Source organism: Drosophila santomea, chromosome 3R (assembly GCF_016746245.2).
Source record: "Drosophila santomea strain STO CAGO 1482 chromosome 3R, Prin_Dsan_1.1, whole genome shotgun sequence".
In the NCBI taxonomy this organism is placed as follows: Eukaryota; Metazoa; Arthropoda; class Insecta; order Diptera; family Drosophilidae; genus Drosophila; species Drosophila santomea.
In genome coordinates this window covers 21362968-21375544 of record NC_053019.2, presented here as the reverse complement: position 1 = coordinate 21375544, position 12577 = coordinate 21362968, and the positions used below count along the sequence as shown (strand labels likewise).

General features: G+C 45.2%; 1 long non-coding RNA gene across 1 annotated transcript; it reads right to left on the bottom strand.

Moving 5' to 3' along the window:
• Nucleotides 1-7284: 7284 nt before the first annotated feature.
• LOC120452053 lies at nucleotides 7285-9288 on the bottom strand. The gene is made up of 3 exons (XR_005616434.1): nucleotides 8969-9288; nucleotides 8199-8909; nucleotides 7285-8138 (listed from the first exon to the last, which is right to left on the bottom strand). It is a non-coding gene; the product is annotated as an uncharacterized LOC120452053 (long non-coding RNA).
• Between the last annotated feature and the right edge of the window lie 3289 nt (nucleotides 9289-12577).

The following is a 12577-nucleotide window of genomic DNA, read 5'->3' as shown; positions in this document are numbered from 1 at the left end:
CTAGACGCTTTCCGTTTACGTTTCCCTGATTACTTTGCATAGTTCCTCCTTTGGCTTTCGTTTTGGCTTTGGCTTTTACTTGGCTTTGACTATCCTCCTTCTTATCTGCCTGCCGGGATTCTGAACTCGGTTCTTTGTCTTTTGGGCTCGGCTGGCAAATAAATCGCAAAATCGTATTAGAGGCTCGAAAATTATTTGCCACCGGATGTGTGCCCATCGTCGGAAGTCGAGCCCGTTGGTCTGATGGTCTGATGGCCTGACATCCCGGTTTCAGTTTCAGTTCCACTCTTGGGGGTGCTAGTTTCACTCCCGGTTCCAGTTCCAGTTCCAGTCCAAGATCCCGGGTCGAAGGTTGCGGGTGTTCGAGGCCTGTGTTTATCACATGAACACAATCAAATTAGCGCACATCGAGTGCAAATAAGCAGAGATAGGACCAGCTGGTACCGAGCAATCTGTTGGTTAGAGTTAGAGGTTGGGCTTCTTGGCTGGTTGACTCAAGAAATTTGCCAAATTTCAATACAGAATTTCGTATTAAGTAGAAATGGAGAACTATCTATAACCAATACACAATCATATTACGAGGGTCGTTTGATAAGTCCGTGACTTTTTGAATAAAATATATTTTTTTCGTCAAAGAAGCGTTTTATTTCTCAACATAATCTCCTTTTAGCTCTATACATTTAGTCCAGCGTTTTTCCAATTTTTTTATTCCTTCCAAATAATAGGTTTTCTCAAGGCCCTCAAAATAGTCGTTTGTTTCTGTGATGACCTCTTCATTTGACCCGAATCTCTTACCGCCGAGCCATTTCTTCATGTTTGGAAACAAAAAATAGTCACAGGGGGCTAAATCTGGAGAATATGCTGGATGGGGTAGCAGTTCGTAGCCCAATTTATGAAATTTTGCCATGCTGACTACACACGTGTGCACCCGTGCATTGTCCTGATGGAACAGCACTTTTTTTTTCGCCAAATGCGGTCGTTTCTGCTTCAAATCAATATCGAATCTGTCCAAAAGCTCTGAATAATATTCGCCGGTGATCGTTTTACCCTTTTCAAGGTAATCGATGTGAATGATACCTTGTGCATCCCAAAAAACTGTGGCCATGACCTTGTTGGCCGACAGACCCACCTTGGCCTTCTTTGGTGCACGTTCACCCGGAGAAACCCACTGTCTTGATTGTTCTTTGGTCTCTGGTGTGGTGTGGTGGATCCATGTTTCGTCTACGGTAACGAAACGGCGCAAAAATTCGTTTGGATTGCGGTTGAACATCGCCAAACACTCCTTTGAAATGGTCACACGGTTGCGCTTATGGTCGTGTGTGAGCAATCGCGGCACCCATCGCGCGGAAAGCTTTTTCATGTCCAAATATTCATGTAAAATGTGATGTACCCGTTCAGTTGAGATGCCTACAGCCTCAGCTACCTCACGCACTTTCATTCTCCGATCATCCAATATCATTCCATGGATTTTGTCGACGATTTCTGGCATGACGACCTCTTTTGGGCGACCTGAACGTTCGGCATCACTTGTACTGGTACGACCACAACGGAACTCAGTAAACCATTTCTTAACCATTGAAATTGATGGTGCAGAGTCCCCATAATATTTATCAAGTCTTTCCTTGGTTTCGGTGATGGATTTTTTACGCAAAAAATAATGCTTAATTAGCACACGAAATTCACTTTTTTCCATTTTCGTTAAAATTCACGAGATCGTCTGCTTTCAATGCCTATAAAACGCAAACCAAAAAACGCAGCTTTCTCAAAATTTTACAGTCAGCTGTTAATCGATAACTGCTGACAGGAGCAGTGTTGTATTTAGAGCAGGTGCGCGGCAAATACAAAAAGTCACGGACTTATCAAACGACCCTCGTATGTTGTGATCGCTTTCTGTGGCAAGTCTGTGTCTTTGTGTCCACAAGTCTTTCAAGTGGCTTGGCTAAGTGGCGTGGCCAGCTCATTTGGCAAGTTTGTCGGGGGATCCTCATCGAGGTGGCCCGCCTGGGGTCTGTGGCAGCTCCTCTGAATCCTGCTGCTCCCGTCTGCCCAATGAACTTTGAAACGAGGAGGAGCCGGAGGTGGAAAAGGGTCTGAGTTGACTCACTTTGTTGCCACTGATTCTGGAGCTCCTGCTGCTGGGGATGTCAGGACTTTTGTTGGCTGCTGTCAACGGACAACTTCGCTCTGTTGCAGCTCGCAGTTGCATTTGCAGTTGCCTGACAGCTCGACAGAAAATATGAGCAGCCAAAGGACTTGGGGACCAGCTCGATATGGGAGTGGGAATGTGGCAGCTTGGAGCTGAGAGCTGGTAGCTGGGAACTGGGAATATGTGGAGTTCACAAGAGGAGCACAGGGAGTGTATATCCAGTCCGCTTGTCGCCTGTCACATTGTTGTCATGTGGCTGCCATCTCGTGCAAGGCGCCTGGCCTTCGTTTAATCAACATTACTTGTGCTTAAATCAATTAAAAACTAATTACGTTTCATGCCCTGTTGAGCGCAACTTTGTGGCGTTTCCCACATTCCACGGGAATTTCGTGCGGGCCAGGAGAAGAATCCTTTGAGTCTGGGGCGCCCAGGGGCGTTAATAGAATCTCGCCGCTTTTCCAGGGCCCCTCCAACGTGGCCAAAAGTCTGTTAAGGCCAAAAGCCAGTGCATCTGCCGCATTTGGCTTTGACTCATTTGGGGAATTGCAACTGTTGGCTGTTCGGCAGTGCAAAAATTAGACGGCAAAGGTGCAAAGGATCTCAGGTGCGTATCCTCGGGCTTATGAGTGCGGGATTCCAGGTGTTTTTTGCGCACATGAATGTTTCACTGCAGAATACTAATTACAAATATTTTGTTTGGTTGCTGCAATTGCGGTCACACACCTCGCGTTGGGACTTTACAGTTGTGTTTTTAATTTTCCAGAAAATCCAACATCGTTGCCCCGTATTTTTTGATAACAACATTTATGTGGCCATTAACATGTGAAGCGTGTACAAATATTTTAAATGATATGATTGCATGAATTAGGCAACATCCGAAAGGTGGGCTCCCTGTCCTATTCGAATAATAGTTTCTCATTTAGCATGTCCGCAATTAGCCCTGTCATTTCCCCCCCGGCCACGCCCACCAAACATAATTACAGCCCTTCAATGGGCGGTGATGGCCAAAAGCAACCAATCCAAACTGCAGCTAATCACAAGCTGCAAGCTGAGTAGCTCATAAATATGCATTTACACTTTTGTCCCGAGGAGTTGACGTATTAATTTTTAATATCCCACTGCCTCACTGTGCCACTCTATGCCTCTATGCCCCATGCCATTCAGCAAGTTGGCCACTGGACAAAGAGCGGCGGCTAATTAGCCAGCTCGCTCAATGGCCAATTGCCACGCAAAATCAGCCAAGGGTGGCGACTACGACTACGACAACTACAACTACGAGCCGGGCCCAAAGTTGTCCGCCACTCCGGACTCCGGACTAAACACAGCGTTTAAAGCCAAAAAATAAACAACAATTTAGTGCAGATTAGCGCCAAACACACAGGTGAAGTGCGGACGGACAGGGGGGTGGCGGGGAGGTGGGCTTCTCGGATTGAAACGGATGGATGAGTGGGGGGGACAGAAGGGGAGACGCCTTTTGTTTATATTGTTGTACGTGTGTCGGCGTGGTGCCATTGTTTTACACGTTCTGCCCAGTTCACGAGGAAAACGACGGCCAGGTGGCAGCGATGGGGGGGCGAAGGGAGGTGGGTCAGGTGACATTAGGCTCGGGTTTGAATGGAGCTCGGGCTGCTTACATGCATTGAATGGGGCTACAGGATGCACGGCGGCAAAAAAGGATACAAGTCAAGTAATTAAGGTACCCCTTTATTATACAAACACACAACATAACAGGAGAACTTTACTACAGATAGCCCACATCTTCATGAGTGTTTTATATTAAAAATGTTGTGTTACGATTAACACTTCTCTTTGCATCCAAAAACTACTCAAACACTACTCAAGTATTTTTCTCGCAGTGCGTGGCAGCCTAAAGAGATGGACCAAAAAGGCAGGGGATCTGCCTTTAGTTTGGCTAATTGCTTGAAGAGCACACAACAATGGCAAATGGCAAATGGCGATGGTGATGAAGGGAATGATGGCGATGGCAATGGGGATGGCCAACTTCCGTTTCCGCTCGCGCCGCCGTTGGTGGTCTTGTTGTAGTTGTTGTTGCTCTAGTTGTTGTGCAGCTGCGTTAAGCTGGCAAACTAATTAGATTCGTGCGGCTCATTGGGCCACTTTTGATTTGTGCTGCAGCTGTGAGTGCCAGTGTGAGTGTGACTGTGCCCCACTGGCGTTTGGGGCAACTTTCTTCGAGGACACGGAGATTGTGTGAGCAGATGGCTGGAAACTGACAAAAAAAAGAGCACTGCATATTTGGTTCAAGTTCGAGCGCAAGACGGGCGAACCGATTTTTCATCAAATGAAATGCACAAGAAAACTGCGCCAGAACAACAAATAAAAGCAAATGCGACATGTGGCTGGCAGGAAAACAAGACGGCAGAAAAACCCCAAAAGAAAGTTCAAGCCAAGCCGCAAAAACAAAAAACTTTATCCCCCCAAAACGAAAAAAACGGTAAGAGCAACAAACGGCCAAAAAAAATTATGCGAAATTTAATTTGACTTTTGTTGTTGCTGTTGTCGTTGTTGTTGGCAGTGGCAGCCACTTTTGCGCTTTCCATTTTAGTTTCCTGCCAGCTGGCAAATGCAGCAAGCTGCGCCCGGGGAGCGAGTTGAGTTTTCCATTCTCCGCCAACCAGCCACTCCCCCCAAAAACTCGTAATTTGCCAGCTTGGCTTGTACACACTTAGTTTGTATTATTTAGTTGCAGTCAAAGGGGGGCCAAATCTGCACGCTAGAGGAGGGGAAAGTTGGGGAAATGGGGGGGGGGGTTTGCACTCCGTGTGAGCAAGAAATATGATTATCTTATGCATGCTCCGCACTGCAGTGGGGGACTTAATAAGCCAAAGGGCAATGCCAAAATGATGGCCCTAAAACGATTTGCAGTGCCCATTAGGCGGCTTTTCTCCCAAATTCCATACGACAGTCGAGGGATACTTAGGAACTACAAGGATAACTGCCAGTCCTCCAAGAAGTAGGCAATGCAAAGAAGAACTATACCCCTACTTACTCTTGCATTTAAAAAGGATAAAGAAAAGATACTTATTTCTATGGTTACACTCCAATTTCTAACCTCTTAGCTATCAGGTGATTGGTTTAGAAGTGTATTTTGGCTATCTTATTTGTAGCTACAAATCTTTAAGGAGTGCTGGCAAAGTGGTTTTGTGTGTACCTCGTAAGTGGTACCAAGTTCGTTCTAGTTTCACTAGTGAGTGGCGTTACCTTTGATTTATACTGACAATTGCATTGCCAATAAACGTGTTCCTTGATGCAACTGCCACACCTCGCAGCATTTGACTATTTTTAGGAAAATAAAACCGCTTTGGCTGCAAATACACTTCAGCTTGGGGCTTTCTATTGTTTCTCGACTGCGAGAGCAATTTGCGTGGGTCAATTAATAATTTATAAGGGTGGAATGAGCCAGTGGGTGGTTGTGTATGTGGTGCCATGCAATATGCATAATGTGTGCCCTTTGATTTTCTGCTTTGGCATGCACATTTATTTATATTTCATTTTGGCGCTGCTGTCCCTTTCGGTTTTCTTTTGCTGCTTAGCATTTCCTATTTATGTCGAGGACCTGGCTAAGCATTCGGCTACAGGATTCAGGACACAGAGTCGAGTGGGTTGGGAATGATGCCGGGGGGTGGTTTGCCCCCATCTTGCTGATTGCCATGTGTGCTGTGCTGCTGCTGGGGGTCATTTTGTTGTTTTCGTTTTTGCGGCCAGCAACGGTGCGAGTATAAAAACTAAAAATAAGCAGCGTCAGCATCAACGTTTTATATTAAAAACAACAACCGCAATGGAGCACTGACAAAAAGGGGGTTACTTTAGCTGCTATTTTTCCAGAAAAACAACAAACCATCAACGAACATCGGTCGTACACAAAAACCATACATTTTCATCCCTAGGAGTTTCTAAAAATAGGTGTATGCAGGTTTTAAAGGGCATTGATAATGCAATTTTCAAATATCCCATGTATATTTAATACCTGCTTTTATCAAGAAAGAGACTTTTCGCTCACTGCAAAAACAACTAGATTCTGAATCGTTAGAGAGCAACCAACAACAAGGTTGGCGGAGGAAAAGAAAAATAAAGTATTTACACTCGCTTTTAGTGGGTCCGATCCCCCATTTTGCCTGCCACCCACTTGGGGCATGTTTTCTAATTTTTGTGTACGCTCCTTGCCGCTGCACGTTGTTGCATTTTATTTTTATGTCGCACTCATACGCTTTTGACTTTTAAACTCCTCTGTTGAAGTGTATTTAACATTTTCTCTAATGATACTCAGACCGAGTAGCATTCCGTGTCTGTTCGTTTGTCCGTTTGTCTGTTTGTCCGTTTGTCTGTTTGTCCGTTTGTCTGTTTGTCTGTTTGTCTGTTTGTCCGTTTGTCCGCTTGTCTGCCTTGTCTGTCCGCCTCTTTCTCGGGCTGTGCACCTGTCTCTTTCTCTGTCGCTGTCGCAATAAGCCGCTCTGCAAAGTTGGTAAGTGGCAGAGCTTCCCGTTAGCTGCGGTTGGCAGTTGTCAAAGTGACCTCAAAGAACAGGGAAAGATGGAATCTCATGTGAGCTCATCTGTAAGTGTGTCGCCATGGCCCCCACATCGCCATTTTTTTTCCCCCCGCCCGATTGGCCCCCTTTCTCTTTCTCTAAAGAGCTTTGCTTGTTTTGAGCTTGCATATATGAACAGTCAGCTGGGCATCTTGCACCACCTGCACTACCCGAGCCACCTGCACCACCCAGACAACCAAAAGCACCCAAGCCCGGCTAATGCATTTGCATTTGTCTCTCTATTCATCTTCTTTAATGAGCCCTGCCCTCAAGGCCGACTGTTTGTATCTGTGTGGGTGTTTGACATTCGAGGAAAATGCGCTTTTCTTTTCCGATTCCACTGTCGCCTTTGTCGATTCTTTTTCGTGTGAGACAAAATTAATTACGTTTTGATGACATTGCCGCAGGGGATGTCAATTGATTTCTCAAAGCATATTAAATTTTAATGGGTTTTTAGTGGTTCACATAACTCTGATAATCGATATAGGTCCAAGGAATGAGTTAGCTAATATTGATTACAATTGATTATTTTATTAGATTCAAATGAATTTTGAAATGAAATGAAATCAAATGAATTTTGATGGTCATGAGTAGCTTTTCCTGTTTCAAAATGACTAAGTAATTGGGAAACTTTTAGTAAATGCAATAGCTAATAAGCTTCGCAAGCAACTTGAAAATGTCTAAGGAACTCCAAACTTGAAATCGTTGAAAAGCGTTTAAAGTTATGGCCGAAACTGTACCATCCCGCTACTGGGGGATAACCAAGGCAGCTTTGGGGGCCTCAGCGAAATCGAGCAATCACAAATGGAAATGTCGCCAATTGCAGGTGACGTTGTTGCATGGCAACAGATACAGGTACAGCTACAGATACAGATACGTGAAAACGGCGACAGGTGATGCATGTGAATGGTGAGGGGGTGGGGTGGGGCAGAGGAGGAGGAACAGAAGTGGGTGGGTGTAAACTACATGGGTGGTCTCGCGTTGATGAAGTACGCACTTGCAGCAACTCGACAACGGCAACTCATTTGATTTACTTTTCATTTCCGGCTGCCTTGCAAGTTGCAACAACACCTCCGCACCCATACACATTCACAATGCACATGTGTCGTTGTCACACACACACACACACACACACACAACGAGGCACACTTGAGTCCTCGAAGCTGAGCGTTATGCAATTATAACTTTTGTCATTAGCAACTTAAAATGCAAATTGCTGCAATGAAGCGTCGTCAACGTTGTCGTTGCCGTTTTTGTTGCCTTTTTGGGCACTGCTCGGTGGTCCGCAGTCAGTACTTCACTCTCAACTGATTCGGTACTGGGGATCCGAGATTCAGGACTCGGGATTCGGGACTCGGGACTCGGGGTTTCCAGCAGCGATGCCCTTCATGGCGATGCACTGCAACATAACATGGAAGATCATAGGGATTGCACCTCATCGTCCTAATTAAACAACATCTACCTAATGATATCAAGTATCGAAAACGTTTGATAATTGCTCACTCGGTTTTTAAAATTATTCAATTTTGTATCCTTAAGAATATCTGGGGAAAAAGTTTCGGTTCAAGTGCATTGCTGCTGGCAGGGCGTGGCAGTTATTTAAAGTGTTATGACTTAAGTTGCTGTCGTTGGCTTTTAAGCGTTATCTAAGTAGCTCGGCAGCCCCATATCAGCCATATGGTGGTGACATGACGTCCAAGAGGCAACTGCCGCTTTACATACTCGCAGTTTCTTTGGGCGGGAATGTGCAAATGGAAAATGGGAAAGCGGGAAAAACAAAGGGCTCCTTCCCAATTAGCCATCTTCGTCGCAGGTTAATTTGTAAGAGTGGCGCGCTTTTTGTGCAACTGCCATAAAGCTGATACTCGGGGTGTATCCTTCTTTTATTCTTCATTTTTGCAGTCACTAGTGTTGACTTGTTTTGTTTTTCGGCGCTGCGATGGCAACATGCAACATTGTTGGCAAAGAAGCGCAAAAACTATGCGCAAGTTCAACAAGAAGTGACCATAAAAGCTGTGAGTGCACCTTTGCCTTCTGGCTCGCTTGAGTGAAAAGTCGGGATCCGTTTCTTTGCCATTTGGCTTTCTTTCGCACAGTGCCAGCTCCATTTATACTGCCTGGCCAAAGTCACGCCGAGGAAATTAAACAGGAAGTGCGGGGATTTTATGCACTTCCTTCGCCGGGCAGTTAAATCATTAAGATGTGGTCCATTGCCTATAAATAAATCGGTGTGTGAGCACATAAAAATGTGGATGTCTGGGAAAATGTTTTACGAGGCATTTAAATGGCGCAAATTGAGCTGTTTTTGCCGGTTTTATTCGCACGTCCCCTGAGAAATATAGTTCCATAATTGACTGACAATTCCTCATGTCTCGCCGAAAACACTCGTCATTTCTCACAGATCATTGACGGCTCAATCGGCCTTCTTTTCGCATCCCCAGTCATCCAGTTCATTGGTTTTCGCTACCAGTTTTTGGGTCCCATTGGGCCATTTGCCATTTCCCTTTATCCGGGATATAAAAAGGTCAGGGGGCAACTAGTGTCGAATGCTGTTGCTGAGTTGATTAAATTGGTGTTAAAAAGTTTAAGTGGCTGTCGGTACAATGTAGGACAGTAAAATTTCATAGCCTACTTTGCCGCATCTCCGCTTTTCTTTCTCTTTTTTTTTTCCTCGATTTTCCTCGTTGTTTTGGCCATAAAAGCACGCCGCTAACGCAAACGGTAACGTGTGTAGTTCAAGTGCGCACTTTTGGCCCACTTACAGGATGGAGTTGTTCTCGCCCCCCCTCCACTTCCTGCGAGTCCTTGCCCTTCGCCCACCCACCCCCGAGTTTTGTGCTTCTGCTCCCTCTGCCGAGTTAACCGTTAACGGCTAACGGTTGTAAGCTCACGGATATCCTCAATCGCCAGGCTCCCGTGAACTCCAGCAGATAAATTACACTTGCGAGCAAGGATCAGGGATTTGTTTCAGGACCTCATTCTGATGGGCGTTGTTTGCGGCGCACAAAACAGTTGTCGACAGCACATTGAAAATAACAATTGCACAAACATCAGGTCAGGTCAGCTACAAACCCATTCTATTTTACTGAAAATCATCCTTCTATAAATAACTAGAAAATAGAGACTAAATTGCAGTATCCATACTTAGAAGTCAAACTTGTTTTAGAGTCCTTATGAAGCAACAATTTATCAATATCAGGTTACACTGATCCCATAACTCATCCGCGGAATCGTGCAGTTCAGTGTTGGCCCAAGCTGACTGCGGATATAAGCTTACGACACGTGTCTGGGCTGTCTAATTGGCAAAACGAACGATTCTATGTGGCAGGAGTCCTTCTCGCAGCTGACCACTGCAGCTCCACCCCCTTTCCGCCTCTTTTGGCACGCCCCCTCGCGCATCAATCCCCCCTCCGCCTTGATTTCCGCTCCCCAGTCGAGCGTTTTCAATCAGAGGGCGAGTGCGCTTTCGATTTGCGTATTATTTATAGCGTCCGCAAATCGTGCACATTATTCATAAGCCCTCAGAGAGGGAAAGAGGGTCGGCTTAATGGCCAAATTGAGGGGGGCAAGCTGGTCCACAAGGGGTGGCTAAGTCCATGCTGCTACCCCTCATTGTCGAGGACTAAGTAATCTCGAAGAGCGCGAACAGTTGGCTTAATTCCACTTCTGTGGCTACTGCAAGGAACAAACTATAAATGAAAGGTGCTTTCAAGAAATATAGATAATAATATAGAAATTATTAATTGAAGTTTTTTTTACTGTGAAGTGTTTTTTATTTCATATATATACATATGTAGTTGGTGAACTTAAATTCACGATTGACCAACTGGTTTGCCGCGCAGATTAAGCGACTTTAAACTGACGAGTGTTCCTTGCGGTTGAGTGCCACTCACCTGCATTTCGATGAAGACTTCCGACGCAGACCTAGCCACGGATCCGCAGACAGGACCATGATATGCGGAGTTGCAACTGCTGGCCAGTCAGTGGCATTCATTTCCATGTGCGGCACTAGGGATGTGCGTGAGTTGCCCATGCGAAAGTCAATGAGCAGGCGAAGGTGCACGTACATATGTAGAGCATTAAAGCTTAAAGTGTTCCAAATTTATCAAAAGAAGGAATCTTGATGGCTTAATATTCTTATATATAACAGAAGTAGTACAAGACAGACGAGACAATTACTGTACTCAAACGCATCCATGAGTAGCAATTGACCACCTCTAGCTGCAGGACCAACAGGTAGACTGGGGGGAGTGAATAGTTTGGATCCTAGTTGCTGCCAGTGCCACTCATTTGGTAAGGGGAAGGACCCCCAAGCACTTAAGACGACCACACAGCCCAACCAAATGTCAGTAAACAAATCCACCCAAGTTAGCAGGATATATGGTTGCGCACCGGATCCTTCGCCTGAGGCTATGTCGGCTATGTGGGCAGCAGTTCGGACTGCAGCTGACAACTGCCCTTTAGGAACTTGTGGGGCCTGGTTCTATAACTTTGATTGAAATTATGCTCGTTCCGGGAATTACAGCCGTGAAATGTGCATTTAAAGTGATGAGGGAGCTCCCAGATGAGGTCCTGTTTCAATGCCAAATTGTTCCCAACATGCCGCTGTTACTGTTAGCTTAACAGCTGTGAGATTGCGCACTACTGCACTCCATGCTCTTAAATGTTATAACACACTGTTAATAACAGACATTTGACCCGTTTCCACGGCGTTCCGCTGCGCTCAGAAAGTAGTGCACTAGGTAATGGTTCGCATGCCAAGTTCACATTTCGGCCGGAGATAAAATATGTGTTTCGCACGGCGCCTCAAAAGAGGTTTTACCGCCACCCACTCGCACACTTTGGCCCCACTTTTTGGCAGCCCCACTGGCTTGCATGTTCGGCCCCAATTTTCCGGGCTTCAAAGTGCCCCTTAAGTATCCGTATATATGTATATGTGGGCATGTAGCATACCGTATATATGTATATGTGGGCATGTAGCATACTGCACTGCATACATACAAACTACATTTCGAGACCCGGGCACTTGATAAAACCTGTTGAAAGAGGGGTCGTTGATTTATTGACTTGGTCGGGGGACTTTCGACCATATTTTAATTAAAAACTCTTTCACATTGCCCCGAAGTTTGTCGTGATTGCACAGGTTTCTTGAGTTTTATTATCATTATTTTTCGGACTCGCCGGCACTCGAATTCCCTCAAGTAATTTTTGGCCAAAGATGAAGCATATCGGCCAAAAGATGCAGACACCTAATAAAACTTTTGCGACAAGAGCCTGGATTCGAGTGTAACGAAAACAAAAACAATAATTTTCGAGTTTTCCAGCTCGAGAACAAAAAATACAAAAACAAAAAAAAAAGGGAAAAGGGAAAATGATGCCGAAGCCGAACTGAATGGACCATAGTCTCCCCTTCAAGGATTCTCCGTCTGTCACTGGGACATTTGCAGTTTTCTATTTGCCATCTTGGGCTGTAGTTGTTGTTGCTGGAAAACTATTTGCCATCTCGACAATTTCCCGCACGTGCAGGGCATCGCAAAGCGAAGTTTTTCGATTGCCGGAGATGGAAAATGCGGAAAAGTGGGCGTCCCGAACTGGCAGGTGCAATATTTCAATAAAATATATTTACGCAAAGTAGAAGGCCAGCAGAAACTTTCGTTGATTTCATATTTTTCCAACCATTGAAACTAAATTGGCTGCCTGAAGGAATTCGGCAGGTTAAATGCCATTTTTCCCAAAAGAGGGCCTTTTTAGGTTGGCGCCGAAATCGGCAATTAATAACAATTAGAATCTCCTAATTGTGGATAATACATAACTCACTGGTCGCGTTTGTATGCACATATGTGTGTATGTGTTTGTGCCTCGTACTTTGCGAAATAATTTAT